The following is a 20,531-nucleotide window of genomic DNA, read 5'->3' as shown; positions in this document are numbered from 1 at the left end:
TCTTGTCCCATGTACTCTTTTGGGTTAAGAGTACACAAGACAAACTACCATCAAAATAATTGCATTTTATGTACAAAATAACTTTACAGAAGATAGAGGGAAACTCTTTAAGTACTTAGAAATATATTCCAAATGAAACCAAAATACAATCAAATATTCGACACCTTAAATATAAAGCTAAGCATAGAAACAACAGCAAAAGACTGTATTGTTCTAAATTAAAAGATAAAAAAACTTAAAAAATACTCACTACTTTCTCCAAAAAGTTGTTAGATATATGAAGCACCCCAAAATAAATAAACCACCACAATAAATGAAATTGATTATTCATATTGGTCATTGATGTAACAGTTATTTGAGATTTATATGTTTTTGCTAAGTACAGTTACTAACTGATCAGAGGAAAATTATAAAAAAATGCCAGACTAAAAGAAAACAAAAATAACAGGACAAAAACTAGGCCATCTACCATATTAGCATAGTATGGACTCTGAAAATGAGAAACTGGGAGAAAATTAAAGACATTGGCTTTGGCTTTCCCCATTTCTTATGGAAGTATAAATGGTGCAAGACAGCAAAATGAAGAGCCTTGAAGTGCCCAGAAATCACTTTAGCCAATGTACATATGATCCCCTTGTTAAAAAAAAGACAATAGCCAAGGAAAAGACCAGTTCATCTGCAAAAAATTACAGAGGAGGATCAAAAGTATCATGAAGTACCTAGTCCAACAAACGATGCTAGATCTCACCTACATTATTTTACTCCTTCAAGTTGACCTCAACCCATTGAAAGCCTATTCTTTGGATATAGTCATTCACCGAATTTCAAATTCACCTAGGGCTATTATCTAGGTGACATATCTCCAGTAGCTTTACAATAATACCATGAAAGTCTGCCAAATTACTTGACTTAATCTAGTCAAATTATCAATAGTCTTTTTATCGATATATGTCTAATGACACTTTCCTCATCTATCCCAAAATCTATTCCTTCCTCCACACTGCTGTTTTTCTCCAATTGATGATCTGGTCATATGATTCCCCTACTCAGTAAATTCTAAGGATTTCACATTGTCTTTATTATAAATACAAACTTCTTTGTTTGATTTTTTTACAGCCCTTTACAATATCATCCCAAACTACCTGTCAAGTATCATTACACATTACTTTATTTCTTACACATTAGTCTAGATTAATGGGTCTTTTTGTTTTTCATCACATTCCATCTCCAATTTCCATGTCCTTTGTACTATCCATCCTAAGTGTACTAGCCTTTAATGAATCTTCCACCCCATCTCATATGATAATTTTATATGCTCATTGGGAGTATCTTATATATGAAATTTTTCTTGATGTTCCCAGCTGCTAATGTACTTGTCCCCTAATCAACCTCATATTTATTCTATATGTGTTTATTTATGTGCATGTTGTCTTCCTTAATAGAAGGAAATCTTCTTGAAGGGCTGTTTCTTTCTCTCTCTCTCTTCCCTTTTTTTTTTTTTTGGTTTTGTATCCCAACTGAAAGTCACAGTGAATTAGATTATTTTGGTATTTTAAGCATTCCCTTTATTGTCCCTAAGCTTCTGACTGAAAGAAAGGCCTATCTCCTTAATATAATTTTTGACTAGTGAAGCTACATAGCTCTGAATCATGTAATTCCAAACTCAGAAGATTTTAATTTTTGGAGTGCCCTAAGGTACCTGGTAGGTTTGAGGAGTTTGAAACTACCTGCATAAATAAACAGGATAATTGGTGTAAGTGGTGCCATCAGAGAAATGTATGGCAAGAAAAGGAAGCAGTCCAGTCATGCAGCTAAAGCATGTGACAATTTATGATCAGCCCATATGTTCCATTGGTTTCTGCAGTTCAAGATGCATCTGGAATATTGAATGGTTCCCCTATTGAGGATTAATGAGGGTAACATGGACAAGAGACCTATAAGATTGCAAGGCATGGATGCTTCACATTCTGCACAATTTTAAAATATTAATACTTCAAGTCTTTGTTTCTTGGTGGAGTGGAATTTTAAAATTGCATTTGGTGCTAATTCTGAATTTTTAATCTAAATATACTAGAAACAGAGTTGGAAAAATAAAAGATATAATTTAGCATGCCATAATGTAACATGACATGTCATTTTGTTGTTGTTCATTACTTCAGTTACGTATGATTCTTTGTGACTCCATGAGCCATAGCATACCAGGCTTTTCTGTCCTCTATCATCTCCCAAATCTGTCCAAGCTCATGTTTGTTCCTTTCATGAAACTATCTATCCATTTCATCTTTCTGCAATCCCCTTCTTCTTTTGCCTTCAATGTTTCTCAATGGGTCCTGTCTTCTCATTATGTGGCCGAAGTATTTAAACTTCAACTCTAATATAAGATAACTTAGCATAGCATAATAGCATAATATAGTAAAATAGAACATTTTTCTATGGTTGCACATAATAGAGTAATATACTATGCTTTGATATGGCATGATACAGTGTGATATTGGGTAGTATGATAAAATACAATCTGGTACCATATAATATTTTGTAGGAATATATGGATTGGGGAGAAGTACTTAAAAGTAAAATATGGTGGTAGAAAAAGGTGTATAATTGGGAAAGATTTTAAGTGTTATAAGATTGGCATATAATTATGAAAGTGAGAGTAATTCTTAAGATTTGAAATGAATGAATACTTGAGTCAAATAGTGAAAGCACTATGGTTTGCTATTTGCACTTCTTATAGTAATTAAAATGATAGAAATTAGCATTTACATTAGACCTTGGCAAAGTGCTTCAACTGTGTCATTGTACTTAACTCTTACAACAATCTTGTAAGTTCAGTACTCTTAGTAGTTTCAGTTAAAAAATGAAGAAACTAAGGGTGAGAAGGTTTAAGTGATCTGAACAGGGTCACACCTAGGAACTTTCTAAAGCAGGATTTGAGTTCAGTTCTTCCTAACTTCCCAACCTATCTCTTAATCCACTGCACTACCTAATTGTCACTAGTTTGCTACCTACATTTTTTATAGTACCATCAATCAACAGAGTGGTGATCTTATTTTTCTGGTAGTTTCAGTTTTAAATCAAGAGATACTTAAAAATTGAAACTATTTAAATACTTTGAAATTTATGATGAATAGTATTAAATATGCAATTTCTTTCTCTTAAATTATTTCATATAATTATGTTTTGGTGATATTTTCCTCCCTCAAGGTATTTATTTTATGAAGTGATTTAATTAAAAAAAGAATGGATATGGATTGTTTTATTTCCCAACCAAATGATAGCTATATTGCAATCAGTACCTTAGAAAAAGTTGTACCATTTTCAACTGTTCATATTTTTTAAATTTTTTAAAATTTTTATTTTTAACATGTGTTTTTAAAACTTTGGGTTACAAATTTTCTCCCCTTCTCCCTCCCCACCCACCCTCATTGAAAAGGCAAGCATCTCAATACAGGTTATAGGTGCATAGTCATGCAAAACACTTCCATAGTAGTCATATTGTGAAAATCTAAGTATATTTCCCTTCATCCTATCCTGCCCCCCATTTATTCTATTCTCTCTTTTGACCCTGTCCCACCTCAGAAGTGTTTGCTTTTGATTATCCCCTCCTTGTGAAGGGCATAGTATTCATCATTTTTATGATGAAAAGCAAATTTCTCTTTGAGTCAAATTCTCCATTTCAAAATATTTAATGGAGTGATAATAATTCAAGCTGATAAAATGTTGGGCTCTGGCAAAAATTCATTAGAAGACATTTGGGGGGTCAGGGCAGAGCCAAGATGGTGGAGAAAAGCCAGGAAAGTGCCTAAGCATTCCACAGTTTCCCTAAGAAACAATATTAAATCAAACCTCTAAACAGATTCTGGAGCAAGAGAACCTACAAAAAGATGGAGTGAAACAATCTTCCAGCTTAAGATCTCTTTGAGACACATCAGGGAAGTCTGTCTCACTTGGGGAGAAGGGGACACCAGCCCAGTGCAGATGGTGTCTGGGCAAGCCAATGGGAGACTCTTAGCCACAGCACAGATCAGCAAAAGTCCCTCAGTTCTGGATCAGTAGGCCAGTGGCACAGAAAACTAGCTGAGACCTCCAACCCCAGAACTCAGGGCAGAACAGGTGTGACTAAGCTGAGCCAACCCAGTGCAGTGGGCAAGCTGCCAGCAATTTTGAACTATGCCCAAAGGGCTATAAAATTGTGCATACCTTTTGATCCAGTAATAGGACTACTTGGTTTTTATGCCAAAGAGATCAGAAAAGTGGACAGAGCCAAGATGGCAGAGTAAAAGCAGTGACTTGCTTGAGCTCTCCCGCAAACCCTCCAAATACCTATAAAAATGACTCTAAACAAATTCTAAAGCAGCAGAACCCAAAAAAGACAGAGTGAAACAAATTTCCAGTCAAAGACTGCCTGGATGGTTGATCAGAAAGGTATATTGCGCCGGGGGTGGAGGGAGGGGAGGAATGCAGTTTGGCATTGGCAGGCAGGCCACAGTGACCCTGGAGCAGGCCTGAGAGGACTGAATCACATGCAGCTGTGTCAATTTCAAGACTTCTCAAACCACAAAACAAAAGACAACTTAGAAGGTCAGTAGGAAAAGTCTGTTTCTACGGTGGTGAGAGAGGAGGGCAGGGTCTCAGCCCCATTCCCTGGGACAGCGGCTGCTGCCTGAGCTTCTGGCCCACAGACTGAAGGGGAATCCAGTGGCTGATCAGAGGGGGACTGCAGGGATCTCTCTGCTGTTGAAGAATTCTCTTGCTTTGCCCATGCTTGGATCTGGGTCACAGTTCTGGGTAACGGTCCTAGGGCAAAGAGGAGTGCCAGTGTAGTGGAGCTTGTAGTGGCTGTGGAGAGGAGACCCTCCTCACAGTTCCAAGACAGAAAAGAGTCCTCATAGACCAGAGCACAGGTCAGGGAAGGAGTAAACACCTCGTCCTTGATCATAGCACCTTGGAACAAGTGAAAATTTATAGGTCCCTAGAAGTATCTCTGAAAACAGCTACACAAAACCCCTGAAGCTTGGGATAGTACATTCTCCACACTGGAAAAGACCCCTACCTTAATAAAGAGTTTATAACTCAGGTAATTGGCCTGGATCATGAGCAAACAGCACAAAAAGAGTCAGACGATATTATCTTACTTTGGTGACAAAAAAGATCAAAACATACAACCAGAAGAAGACAACAAAGCCAAAGCTCCTACATCCAAAGACTCCAAGAAAAATATGAATTGGTTCCAGGCCATGGAAGAGCTCAAAAAGGATTTTGTGAAGCAAGTAAGAGAAGTAGAGGAAAAACTGAGAGTGATACTAAAGGAGACCCAAAAAAATACTGAAGAAAATTACACCTTAAAAAATAGCCTAACCCAAATGGCAAAAGAAGTCCAAAAAGCCAATGAGGAGAAGAATGCCCTAGAAGCAAAATTGGTCAAATGGAAAAGGAATTCCAAAAGCTTACTGAAGAAAATACTTCCTTAAAAATTAGAATAGAGAAATTGGAAGCTAGGGACACTTTGAGAAATGAAGGTACTGTAAAACTAATCCAAAAAAATAAAAAAATAGAAGAGAATGTGAAATATCTCATTGGAAAAAGAACTGACCTGGAAAATGGATCCAGGAGAGAGAATTTAAAAATTATTGGACTATCTGAAAGCCATGATCAAAAAAAGAGCCTAGACATCATCTTTCAAGAAATTATCAAGAAAAACTGCCCTGATCTTTTAGAACCAGAGGGCAAAATAAAAATGGAAAGAATCTACTGATCACCTCCTGAAAAAGATCCCCAAAGGAAAACTCCTAGGAATGTTGTAGCCAAATTCCAGAATTTCCAGGTCAAGGAGAAGATATTGCAGGCAGCCAGAAGGAAACAATTCAAGTATTATGGAAACACAATCAGGATAACACAAGATTTAGCACCTTCTACATTAAGGGTCTGCAGGGCATGGAATATGATATTCTAGAGGGCAAAGGAGTTAGGACTACAACCAAGAATCACCTACCCAGCAAAACTGAGTATAATCTTTCAGGGTGAAAAATGGTCATTCAATGAAATAGGGGACTTTCAAGTATTCCTGTGGAAAAGACCAGAGCTGAATAGAAAATTTGACCTTCAAATACAAGACTCAAGTGAAACATGGAAGAGGTAAACAAGAAAGAGAAATCACAAGAGACTTATTAAGGTTGAACTGTTTACATTCCTTCATGGAAAGATGATATTTGTAACTCATGACTACTTTGTCAGTATTAGGGTAGTGGGAGGGAAAAATTATATGTATGTATAGATAGGTAGATAGAGGGCACAGAGTGAGTTGAAGATGAAGGGGTGACATCTGGAAAATAAAATTAAGGGGTGAAGAGGATTATACTGGGAGAAGGAGAAAGGGAGAAGTAGAATGAGGTAGAATATCTCACATGAAACAGGCAAGAAAAGGCTTTTACAGTGGAGGGGTAATGGGGGAAGGTGAGAGGGAATGAGTGAATCTTATTCTCATAGTATTTGACTTAAAGAGGGAATAACATACACAATGGGGTATGGGAATCTCTCTTACCCTACAGGAAAATAAGGGGGTAAGGGGACAAGAGAGCAGGAGATTGATAGAGTTGAGGGCACATTGGAGGAGGTGATAATCAAAAGCAAACACTTCTGAGGAGGGACAGGGTCAAAAGAGAGAATAGAATAAATGGGAGGGTAGGATAGGATGAAGGGAAATATACTTGGTTTTTCACAATATGACTACTATGGAAGTGTTTTGCATGACTACACATCTATAACCTGTACCAAGATGCTTGCCTTTTCAATGAAGGTGTGTGGGGAGGGAGGAAGGGAGAAAATTTGTAACCCAAAGTTTTAAAAACACATGTTAAAAATTAAAAAAAAGGTAAAATTTTAAAAAAATGAGAGATCAGAAAAAAAGAGAAAAGGACACATGTGTACAAAAAATATTTATAGCAGCTTTTTTTTGTGGTAGCAAAGAATTGGAAATTGAAGGGATGTCAATCAATAGAGGAATGGCTGAACAAGTTGTGGTATTTGATTGTAATGGTATACTAATGTGCTATAAGAAATGATGCAGGAGGATTCCAGAAAAAACCTGGAAGGACTTATATGCTCTGATGCTGAGTGAAGTGAGCAGAACCAGGAGAACATTGTATAGAGTAGCAGCAACATTGTGAGATGATCAACTTTGATAGACTTAGCTTTTCCCAGCCCTACAATGATCCAAGACAATTCCAAAAGACTCATGATGGAAAATGCTATCCATATCCAGAGAAAAAATCTATGGAGTCTGAGTGCAGATTGAAGCATGTTATTTTCACTTTTCTTTTTTTTTGTTTTGTTTTTTCTTTTTCATAGTTTTCCCTTTTGGTTCTAATTCTTCTTTCACAACATGAATAATATGGAAATACATTTAATATGATTGTACCTGTATTACCTATATCAGATTGCTTACTGTCTTGGGAAGGGGAGTGGGAGGGAGGGTGGGTGGAAGAAAAATTTTGAAATCAAAATCAAAAGCAAATGTTGAAAGCTCTCTTTACATGAAATTAAAAAAAAATAAAATCCTATTAAGTGGGAAAGGAGAAGATATCCTCTGGCCCCCATACTATTTCCATGTGATTGTGAAGTGAATAAATTTTATTCATTTAAAATTTTTGCTTTGTGTCATTTTAATTCTAGAAAATCAGGGAGCAGTTTTTTGTTTATTTTGTATTGTTTAATGGAGAGATCCTTTCATTTAATAAATTAATATCAGTGTTAATAGCATTGGAAATGCTGGCATATTTCACATTAATCTCATTTCTCCCAAAGCTTGTGCCTAATGATTGTTTGTTCAGTAATACTTAGGTATAGTTTAAAAAAAACTGCAATTATATGCCTGGCATCTATAGTTGGCTAAAATGCAAGAAAAATCTGGTCCAGATGTTGCCCCTATTATCAGATCAAGTGATATTTCTGAAAAATTTGTGTAGATTTTCCAACTGTGGAAACATTTACCACAAAAGGACAGTTTAGTGGACTCATGATTTAACTTCAATTTGTTAAAGTCTTGAATTAATATTCTCACCACATTGGGCATGTCTCATATGCCCAACCATACATAGACAGCACAAATTGTAGTTGTCTACATATCCTGTAAAAACTATACCACACTAAATATCCTCATGAAAACACCTTTAATGAGAAAATTAATTCTATCCTTTCTCCTAAACATTTCTACCTTTTTTATTATTTTTCCCTCCATTTTCTAAACAAACAATATCATAACTGGCTATAATTGTAGACTATAATCTAAGTCTCCTTCACAGCACTTTAAGGAACAGACCACTTGCTCTGGTTCTCTATATGGAGTAAATAATAATGATAATTGTAGATATCTTTATATAGCACTTTAAGGTTTTCAAAGCACTTCACAAATATTATCTCAATTTATCCTCACAATAACCTTGGGAGGTACAAGCTATAATTATCCCTATTTTTTTTGGCTAGGCAATGGTGTTAAGTGACTTGCCCAAAGTCACACAGCTAATAAGTGTCAAATATCTGAGGCCAGATTTGATACTTACTACCTGTGTGACCCTGGGCCCGATATATCTGAGGTCCTCTTTACTACAGAACCAGTACTCTATCCACTGCACCACCTAGCTGCACCTTATTATTCCCATTTTACAAGTGAGGAACCTGGAGCAAGTCAAGTGTCTTGCTTAGGATCATGTAGCTAATTAAGTGTGTGAATTGGGATTTGTATTCAAGTCTTCCTGATTACAAATTCTTCACTCTATCTACTCTTCTTTCTAATTGATTTGAATTTAATGATATGAAGTAAATGAAGTACTTCTGCAAGGCCATTTTAATAAGTTCCCCTTCAGAGTAGTGAATTTCCTTTAGTTATCTAATAAAATTGCTATACGGCCGTATTTTCTACTTTCTCCAGCCCTATGTAGGATAATTTGATTTTGGATATTCTACAGTTGTCTCTAAATGATTTTGATTTCATATTCCTATCAGTTTAAAAAAAAGGACATACACATTCAATATTTGTATATTCATCTATTTATGTGATTAAATGAGTAAAATGAATATATAATATCGTTGTGTATGCAGGTAGGTGGCACAGTGGATAGAGTGCTGGGCCTAGTATCAGGAAGACTCATTTTCCTGATTTCAAATCTAGTCTCAGATGCTAAATAGTCATCTGACTCTGGACAAAGTCATTTAATCCTATTTACCTCAGTATCCTCATCTGTAAAGAAAAAAAAGTGGAGAAGGAAATGGCAAACCACTCCAGTATGTTCGCAAAGAAAACTCTAAATGGAGTCACAGAGTAGGACATAACTGAAAATGACAACAAAATGTATCAGACACTATGCTAAAAAGTGTGCATACAAAAGGAAACAAGACTATCCTTGTCCTTAAGAACCTTACATTCCATGGAGAAAGACAACACATAAACAGGAAGTTAATGAAAAAGAGAGGGGAGTGATAACATATATTACAACTTAGTTTAGCAATCTCTTACATGTGCTCAGTGTCCTAGTTCCAGAAAAGGTAAGACTAAGGAAAAAACTCATCGAGCAAAGCCCTAAGGCATAGAGTTTAAATTTCAGTAAGAAGATGTTAAGGAGGATAGAGTACAAATAGTATGCATACAAATAAATACACACATGCTCACATACACACTTATTAGTAGAGTAGAACATGAAAATCTCTATGTAGACATATACATATATGCACATATACTTAAACACATATATACATATGCTATTCTAATTATGTACAGTATAAAACTTTTGTTTAACTATCAATTTAAAAGGATGAGATAGATGAAATGATATTTGACTCTAGACTCAATGGAATGACATCTGAGTGTGCTGTGTAGGGGAGTCCAAGCTGTGCTTGAAGAAAATCACTTTGGCCAATGTATGGGATACGGTTTGGAGAGGGTGAGGTGGAAGACAGGGAGGTTGTGGTTATATGAGTAGATATAAAAGGAAATATTTGATAGATAACCTAGAAAAAGAACTAACCAAATTTAGCTAGTGAATGGAAATGTGGTGTGGGGAGTAATTGAAATTATAAACCTAAATAACTAGAATGTTGCCTTTAATCATAATAGAAAAGTTTGAAAAATATGTATTGTTGAGAGGAAAGTTGTTGTGATGATCTCTTTGTAGCTTGCAAAGACCAAGTGTATCTATTATGACAAATAGTGTAAACATTGCAAGACTGGGGACAAATTGAAGCCCTGTAATTTAAAAAAAAACTACATATAGAAGTTGGGCCATTCTCCAAACAATACCAAGAGAGGTCCTCAGGACATTCACACAGCGTGAGATAGAGATGCCAATTAAAAAGTACCTGAAACTCAGGCTGGACTTGAGTATCTTTTCTTGAGTTTTAAAGTGTTGTATCTCTAAATTCATGGTCATTAATATAGTCTACATCACATCCAGCAATGAGCTGGTGTGGACCAAGATGCTGATAAAGAACTCATTATGCTTATTGATGTGATCTTATATGATCTTACCCAATCAGGGATACAAATCCTAGTGGATGATTCTGAGCCAGAAGAATGGGACAAAACTGACTGCCAAGGAGGAGACAATTTTAAAATAATATTTAGGCAAAGATGATCCAGAAGAAATGCAAGAAGCAGAAGAATGTGAAAATTAGTTTGCCTCTGGAAGAGCAGTTTCTAGCTAGGTAAATCTTTCAGTTGCATGGTTTAGAGGTCAGGCCATTGGAAGCAAGTTGATGGTAACATCCTATGATATAGGGAACTATAGTTCTAACTAAAAAAAAATTAAGTCTCACTAGGATTGGGATGGGAGGCAGGAATATTAACCATGGTTCAAAGCCTGTGACCACATAATCTATCCACTACAGGGTAATCTGAGGGGCAGTATGCAGGTATTAGGGGAAGGACTGGTGCCCTTGTTAGTTAAGGTTCCATTTTGAGGTGAAATTATCCACTTATAAGTAATTAAACAATTTATAAAAAGTTTGTTTAATCCTAACATATCAAAGAGATACAACAAGAATACAATGCTACTTTACTACTATAGATGCTCCTTTCCTGCATAGAAGCCTGTCTTATCATCATGGCAGAGTGTTGTGATATATCAGAGGGTCCCTGGCTCCATGGTATGTTGGACTTTTTATACCCTTAGGTGATCAGTAAGCTGCTTCAAAGGAGTCAGGGTCCAATTAAGTCCTAGACACAGCTTTGTAAGTTTTTAGAGGCAATCCATGTTGATCAGTGGGGGGTTGAGGGGAAGAAGGAGAACAAACATTTATTAAGTGCCTTGTCCATGCCAGGTACTATGGTAAGTATTTTATAAATAATATTTCTTTTGAATCTCACAAGCACCATATGAGTGTTACTATTATCACCATTTTACAATCAATGAAATTGAAACTTACTCAAAGTTGCAAAGCTAGGAAATGTCTGATATCAGTTTTAAACTTAAATCTTCATGACTCAAGATGTTATATCCACTGTGCCATTTAGTTATGTGAGGGGTAAGAGGAAAGGAGAGAGGAGACAATGTATTAAATATTGGTACTATCAAAATGGGTATATTTTGTGGTAGGTGGAGGATTCTAATGGCACATTCATAGTTGTTGTTATGGGTACTCCAATATTATTTGGTTAGGTTATAAGCATCCTGAGGGGCTGAATAATTCACAGAGAGGGAAATTTAGAGCTTTCACAGGAGAAAAGTACTGTTCGAAGAAAATGGTTGCTATTGGGTTTGAAAAAAAAAGACCATGAATAGCTATCATAAGGAAGGTCTATGCCACTGACCTTCCAAGCCTCTACTTGGCTAGTCATTCTATAGACATAGTTCCACATAATTCTTGACCTCTCTACAATGAAAGAAAGAAGGTATATTTCTGAATCTCTTTATCTAAGTCAAGATTGGTGATTTTAATTAGAGCTTTCAACTTCATTATCATTCTTTTCATTCACATTGTTATAGTCATTGTGTTTATTGTTTTCCTGATTCTATAGTAATTCAAAAAAGCATTTTCATGTTTATCTGAACTCCTTGTTTATAATGGGGAAATAATATTTTTTATATTCACAAATCACAATTTATTTATTCAGGTACCATGACCCCATTTCCATATATTACTATTAGTTTACTATGACTGCATTGTAGAAAATGTACCAATGGGGACAGGAGGACTTTCATTCCAGGTGGCTTTTCCATCTGTAATGAAAGTTCTCTATATTTCTGGAGTATATTTTTTACACTACATCGTTCTTATCACCACCCCTCCCCTCAATGAAGGGCAATACAAGGAGAGGTAAATTTAGCAGACATGGAATTTTCATGCTTTCAACTATGAATTTTCCACTCTAATTTACCCTTCCCACTTCAATCCGTTCTTATCACAACCTCCAAAGTGATTTCCCTAATGCATAGCTTATACTACGTCACCCCCCACCCCTCATATCTCCCTCAGACACATACTTATAAATTTCAATGGCTTTCTATTACCCCTAAGATCAAATATAAAGTCTTGTTAGGCATTTAATTCTCTTCATAACCTGGTTCCTTCCTACTTTTCCCAAACTTCTTGTATATTAGTCCCTTATATTCACCCTAATGCCCAGCCATACTGGCCTACTTGTGTTCCTTACACACAACAGACTATATCTGAACTCAGTGCCTTTGCATTGACTATCCTCTATTCATGGAATGCTCTCTTTCCTCATCATTGCCTTTTGGAGTGCCTGGCTTCAAGCACCAGCTTCTGCAAGAGTCCTTTCCTGGTCCCCTGAGCTACTATTGCCTTACCACCCAAAGTCACCTTGTGTCTTGTCTTATCTAAATTTAGCATTTACATATTATCTCCCTAATTGAATGTAAATTCCTGGAAAGCAGATATTACTTCATTTTCCCCCCTTTTATAGCTTGATATTTGGCACTGTGCCTGATGCATAGTAGATATTAATAAATTATTTTTGTTTGATTATTTTGAATTTAATTAACAGAAAATATCCATAAAACACCTAAAATATTTACATAATGTGAATCACAGAAAAATTCAAGTGAAAATTATGTATAATAGGGATCCTCCATCAAGAAGTTCAATACAATACTGTCTGTGTTATGTCATCAATTTTGGTCATTATTCTTCAGATTTGTCTATTAAGATAAACTTCTGCTAACACAGAAGATAGAAACTATCACATTTTCATATTTTTCAGGTAGTTGAAGAAGAGTGACTACCTAGTACATAATAAATTATTAATGTGAATGCTATATACAAGCTGAGATTGGTAAACATTTTAGAACAACAGAATTTTGTCAAAGTCCACAAAGCAAGATACAAAAATGGACCCTTATTTGGGCATAATGATGCAAAGTAATTAAATGCTCATTGAAATTATATTTTATTCTCTGAGTTTAAAATAATCACGAGAACTACACAGGTTTATATGTTGAAAGGGTTGTAAATTTACACTAAGTGACTATCAAGCTAAAGACAAGGATTTGATCCGACTAGGTCAAGAGGAGCATATAATTTGGAGAACATATGTAAGGCTACTTTGAGCTTAAGAGAAAGAAGGAACAGAAGTCGTGTAGGAGACCTACACATGAAAGCTCTGAAAATATGAAGTGTGAAATGTTTAGTAGGTGGAAGTAAAATTAAAAACATCCCTAAAACATATCAAAGACTGCATACAACTTGTTTTCTTGGTACATATGTATAATGCCTTTAAGTGATGCAGTAATAGGAAAGCCAGTGTTAAAAGATGAAGTGTATTATTCCTGAGAAATGATATGAATGGTCATACAAATGGTCATCAATCCCTAATGTACTCTGCATTTACTTCCTAATCTTTTACTGAATTCTTTGAATTTCCACCCTATTTCTGATTGCCCACTTCCATGTCAACATATTAAATCTTGACATCCCAAAGATCCTGGCTCCTCTTAAACTTTTCATTTATTTTCCCTTCATAGTTAAAGATTTGGTCCTGCCCTGTCCCTATTGCCAGATCACCAGCATTCATGTGCCTAGATGGAATATGACAGCTTTGTCTTAATTTTTCCTTAGATCAAGGATTTTTAGTCTGAGGTTCATGGATAGATTTCAAGGGGTCTGTGAACCTGAATGAAAAAGAATCACCTCTTTGGTTTCACTGACCTCTAACTAATATTTAGCATATTTTGCAATTATTAAAAAAAAAACATTATTCTGGCTAAGATTCTTATAAACTAGCCACTGCTGGGGTTCTTATAATCTAGCCACTGCTTACTCATGTTCAGACTCCTTAAGAGTCTACCCAATATGATGGATGTTCTAATAAACCTTGTCTTTGGCTGAAAGAAGGCTTGGGTCAAATTCTTTCAGGCAGGACCCTCATGTTATGATTTTGGGGCCCCAAGATCCCTGAACCCCTAAGCCGCATCATTTTGGTGGCCTGTAGGAGGAAATTGCCTAACCCCAAGTTCTTCTCCAGCCAAGACTGGAAGGTATGTAAGCCTCCTCTCCCTCCCTTTCTTGCTCTGCAGTTGGGCCGTTTTCTAAGCATCAAGGCTTGGAGGTGCTTTTCAGGCAGACAGTTACGAGGCTGTCTTGCATTCGGCCTGATGCTTTCAGGCTCTTGGTCCACTGGATCAGTTTGAGGTCATGGACCTGGGTACACCTTCCACAGCATAGAGGAAAAGGATGAATGCCTTATCTGAAAGTGTATTTCCAATTCTTTCAGTTCTCTCAGTGCTAGAGAATTGGGGAAAAACTGTGGTTGTTTTTGTTTCCCTGAGGCTTACTTACTCCCTTCCCTCTACACCCCAGAATTCTCCTTCATGGAGATTACAGAGGAAAGTTAGAACAGCTAAAAATATCTTGGCAGATTCTGGAGGTTTTGTGATTGATCACTAAGGAGTTTAGAACTACTCCTTACAACCCTGGTCACTCTTATCTCCCACTCTGTTCATTTTAGTCAAGAGGGCATCTGTTAACCCCTCTCATAGGAGAAGAGAGTTTCACCCTTTACCCCTCACTTTGATTTCACCCTCCCCCACCTGGGGAAAAGGAAGGCGTGAGGAGGGGCAGCAGCTACATCATGGGCCCCCCTGGCAATGACCTTTGGCTCTGGGGCAACCTTTGCCTGGAAACATCACCCAGGTTCAGCACATCCTACTCAAGGTAAAGAAGCTGGCCTCTGAACTTGGGTAAGCATGCTTTCTTAAATATGTAGTTTTAACTGTTAACAATGAGATGCTGATTCTCTGTGTAAAGTAATTTGGAAGTGCATTTAACAAAGCTGAAGTCACCTGATTGGTAATGGGCTTTTTTCAAGTTTCAAATTGGTGAACTTTCTGTATCAGTTATGTCAAGCAACTTTTCATAATTTGGTTACTGCTAAAATAATTTAGTTATTCTTGGTTATTGTTTTAATGTGTAAAGTAGCCAAAAAACTTGTTTGGGTTATGTATGGCTTGCTAAGAATTTGGAAGTGTATAGAAATCTCTAATGATTGGATTTTTACATTAGGATAAATTTAAGTTTGAGATGTAAATCCTGGAAAAGATTTTCCTAAGCTATGATTAGTAAAATTTGCTGTTTGAGGTAAAAGCTCATAGAATTTTATTTTGAGTTGTCTGATGGGTCATAATCTATCAATAATCAATAATCCACTATCTGATAGAAACGCCACAAGCTACTCAGAGAAGGTGATACTGGTGGGAAGTCAGCACTGGGAAAAGCTGAGAGAACAATTTTAGCCTCAGTCTAAGATGGGATCCTCCTGGCTCAGTTTCCCCATTATGTTCCTTTGAAAGGGAATGTTACCCACCTGGCTATTCCTGAGTCTGGCTATGAGGTGGATATGATACTGCATGGTTGGAAAACTGAATTATCTGAATCCAAACAGAGCTAAGAATGTTTTATCTTCTCAAAGTTGGGCCCTAAATCTAGTCCCTGCTTTATATCTGGGCCCTGCAGTCTTTTCTTTCAGATTTATGTCTTCCAGACTACAGGCCATTCACCTACAGTTGATAGCAAACAGCGAGTACCAGCCAACGTTCCCACTTAGTTGCCTGGAAGCAGTCTGTGCTTGGTTCCAGTCAACCTCCTCTTTGGGACCCCCTCCAGGCAGGGACAGCTCTATGCCCCTTGCCAGCAGGAAGCAGTTTCAGAAGCAGAGACCTTAGCCCCTTATTCCAAAAGAATTTGGGGCCCATTTGTTTGAGGAGGGAATGATCAGGTTGGGATCTGGGCCCCAGAAAGGAAAAACCCTGGACTTTCCCACATGACCAAATCTCTGGAGTTTGCCTGAGGCTATAATCCCATCAACTGGCCTTTCATGGTGGCTACACCCAATCTCCCCTCCATTGTCTTGCCTCCCTATGGCCCCCAGACCACTTCCCATCCTTGGTAATTCTATTACCTCATGGACTACTTGGCTACTCCTAGATTCCTCCCACAGTCTTTCTGTATATAAAGTTCATCTTGTCTACATTAAGATGCTTAGATTCCTAAAATCTAGCCATGGCTCAGATTCTTATAATCTAGCCACTGCTCACTCATGTTCAGACTCCTTAAGAGTCTGCCCAATATGATGGATGTTCTAATAAACCTTGTCTTTGGCTGAAAAAAAAACAACATTATTCTGAGAGTGCCAGACTGCCAAATAATCAAAGATCCCTAACATTTGTTGCTTGGTGCTAATAATGGCAGAGCTGCTCATCATTTCTACATTTTACTCCCTTTATCAATTAATGAGCAGTGTCATTTTTTCCACAAAAGGTGGCAGTAAACCACAAAGATTAATTTAATAAATCATCACCAAGAATGTATTGAATACCTATTATGCTTCAAATACTGTGCTATTCAGAACCTTAAACCTGTGATTTTCAGTAGCAACTTCTATAATATGATTGTGGCTAAAGGGTTCAGTTATTTGAAGCACATACTTGTGCACAGGATGCAATAAGTGCTACTAGCCACTATTATATCATGTTTCTGTGATCCATGAAACCTGGTTGATAGGGTAAAAATTCTTGTGGCTGACTATACTTGACAGAGAGTGCAAATTCTATAGCAGAACCACTAAAAATAGTTAGAATCATAACCTATTGCAAAAAGAATTTTCCAGTGTGCATGGATAAGTTCATAATTCTAGTAGCAGGGTTAGGAGAGCCACTCAATATATCCTACAAAATGACATTCTGTGGAGGAATATTCTGACATCATAGACAATTTGTTTTTAGTTGTTTTTTTTTTAATCAATGAAAATTTGCCTCCACATCCCCCCATCACACCATTCTCTGAATGAGAAAGAAAGGAAAACAAAATTCTTACAGATATGTATAGTTAATCAAAACAAATTCCTGGACTTGACATGCCAAAAAAGTCTCAATTTGTACTCTGAGTCCATTACTTCTCTATCAAGAGGTTGGCATCATGAGTTCTCTAGAATAATGTTCAGTCAGTGTCTCAATCAGAATTCTTAAGACTTTTAAAGTTTGTCTTTCCATGTATAAATTCTTCTAGTGCTTCTGCTTACTTCAATATGCATCAATTTATACCAGTCTTCCCAGGTTTCTCTGAAACCAGTATCTTCATAATTTCTTAAATCACAATAGCATTCTACCTAATGTATGGAAACCCCATCAGTTTCTTGTTCTTTGCCACCACAAAAAGAGCTGCTATAAATATTATTGTTTAATTACTAAATATTATTTGATTAGATGGTGTTTCACTTAAAAATAATATCTCCATTAACTACTTTCTTTCTTAGCCCCTCCTCTCTCTTCACCTTTTACCCTCTTGTTTCCCCAATGAATGAAACACAATTCATTATGTAACTATGTATTCACTTTCATATCCTTTAACCAATTCAGATGAGAATGAGTTTTGGGTGTCATTTATTCTCATGACCCCTTCCTCTTCATTTATAAAAATTTATACTCATGTACTTCATTTATGTGCAATAATATTTTCCATCCTTCCTCTTCCTCCCTTCCCCTGGATTTCATGATCTCTAAAAACTCATCATTTTACAAGGTGAAAAGAACCCCAAAATTCCTTCCCCTTCAGCACTCCCTGCCCATGGGACTTTTCCCTTCCTCTGACTGGAGAGGAAGAGGATTGACATTAGAGAGCCTAAGACCATACCAAATCCTCTTCCATTTAAGGGAGAGATCCAGGAAATTCATTTCATTTCTCATTTGGCTAATCTCTGGAATTTCATGATCTCCAGAAACTAATAATCTTGCATGATGAGTTCAGCTCTATAACTTACCTCAGATAATTTCTTATCCTGGCTCTCATTATGCCCCCATACTGTATACCCTACCCCTACCTGCTTTTCAGCTTCTTTCTTATGTATTATCTTCCTCCATTACATTGTGATCTTCTTGAGGGTAGGTACTATCTTATAGCTCTATAGCCAAATAGCTGGTGCTATAAATAAATAATTGACTCCTCCAGTACATTCTTCTATGCCTGTTCCATTATTTTAAATTCATCAAAATAGAAGTTCAGTCAAGATAGCAGAGAGAAGCCAAGAAGTTGCTTAAACTCTCCCTAGTTTCCCTTGGAAACAACATTAAATCAAGTTCCTAAATGGATTATGCAGTGACAGAACCTACAAAAAGATGGAATGAAACAATTCTCCAACTTAAGATTAATTTAGAAGGACTTCAGGAAAGGTTTGTCTCACTTAGGTAAAAGGAGAGCTCAGCCCAGCACAGAAAATGCCTGGGACAGCCAGTGGGAAACTCAGCACAGGTCAGCAACCAAGGCCCCTTGGTTCCTGGCTCAACAGGCCTGTAGCATAGCAGGCCAACTGTGAGACTTCCAGTCCAAACACAAAAGGCAGATTGCCAGCTCTTGAAAGCAAACAGCAACAGGTGTGACTAAGCTGGGCCACCCCAGCGCAGTGAGCAAGCTGCCAGCACCACAGGCCCCAGAGCAGCAAACCAATGACCAGGCCTCTGGCTCCAAGCAAAAAGAGCTTTGGACAGTGCCCCTTGTGCCCCTTATACAGAGCTCAACTTTAAAAGCCATGAAACAGGCAAAAACATGAGAAAGAAACAAAAAATAAACTTGACCATAAATAGCTTCTATGGTGACAGGGAAGATCAAAACACAAATTCAGAAAAGAACAACAATGCCTTAATGTCTACATTCAAAACCTCAAAAGGCAATATGAATTGGTTTCAAGACAAAAAAAAAAGCCTTCTTGGAAGAATTCAAAAAGGATATAAAACAAATAAGAGAGGTAGAAGAAAAATTGGGGGAAAGAAATGAAAGGTATGCAAGAGAGAGTCAACAGCTTGGAAAAGAAAGGATAAAAATTTGCTGAAGAAAACAATTCCTTAAAAATATATTTGGACAAACAGAAAAAAAAAATCCACTGAAGAAAAGAACTCCTTAAAAAGTAGAATTGGCCAACTGGAAAAGGAGGTACAAAAACTAGCTAAAGAAAATAATTCCTTCAAAATCAGAATTGGATAAATGGAAACTAAAGACTGTGAGACAACAAGAATTAGTGAAAGAAAACCAAAAGAATTAAAAAAAGAAGAAAATGTAAAATATCTCGTTGGAAAAACAACCGAGATCTGCTGACTGTCAGACACTATGAAGTCCCTTGCTCTAGCTGTGCTTTTGGTCATATCTCCTGTGGCCTACTCCCACTGACAAGGGTTCATTGCATCTGAGAAGGTCAGTGATTTTTCATGGGAAAACTGTGATGGTGGGCATGACCCAGTAGTGATCACCAGCCTGGAGGTAGAACCAGTTCCTATCAGCATTCCTAGTAAAGTAACCGTTGACATGGAGACCAAGGCCAATGTAGCCCTCACTTCTCCTGTGAAGGCAGTGGTAACTTTGGAGAAAGAAATGCATCCTGGGTTCTGGTTGCAAATCCCCTGTATTAAAAATATTTGAAGCTGCACCTATAAATATATGTGTGAGACAATTAACACCTTCATTCCACCTGGGGAGCCTGCCCCACACCTCTCCACACCTATGGCCTGCCCTGTCATTGCCCTTTTAAGAAGGGTACCTACTCTCTGCCCAAGACCAGCTTCCAAATACCTCCCATGAAACTGCTGCATTCTCTCAGCAGTGGTAAGTACCGTTCTCAGGTCATTCTAAGCAACAGTAGTACACATCTGGGCTATTTTTTTCATAGAGAAATGAGAGACCATGATCCATGCATGGACAGAGTGGTCAGCAAAGTTGACTTTGGCTTCACTGCCTAGTCACTTATTCTAGCCTCAGCCATGGATTTCTGCTTAGAATAAGAATCCAGCTCTAGCCACTTGAGTTGGGCCTCACAGCTTCATTGCCAGGACAGCTACCTCTCTGTTCTTTTGTCTTCCACACAACCCAGGCCTCTCTCTTTTCTCCAGGCCTAGGGTATGAGTAGCTAAGCAGGAGCAGTTCCCAGGCCTCTTCTCCCAAGGGGAAACCCATTCAAAGGACTGGCCTACTTTTTTATTATTGAGAAGCAAGAACCTTCCAGATAGTATTATTTCTCAATTCAGTAAAGGATCTTTTAAGGT

At 37.2% G+C, this 20,531-nt stretch overlaps 1 pseudogene; it reads left to right on the top strand.

Annotated features, from left to right (window-relative positions):
- The first annotated feature begins 19,602 nt into the window (after nucleotides 1-19,602).
- Nucleotides 19,603-20,228, top strand: LOC114036411 (annotated as a pseudogene).
- The last annotated feature ends 303 nt before the right edge of the window (nucleotides 20,229-20,531 follow it).

Source organism: Vombatus ursinus, unplaced genomic scaffold (genome assembly GCF_900497805.2).
Source record: "Vombatus ursinus unplaced genomic scaffold, bare-nosed wombat genome assembly UNPS02009835.1, whole genome shotgun sequence".
Taxonomy (NCBI): Eukaryota; Metazoa; Chordata; class Mammalia; order Diprotodontia; family Vombatidae; genus Vombatus; species Vombatus ursinus.
This window is presented reverse-complemented; position numbering and strand designations above follow the sequence as displayed.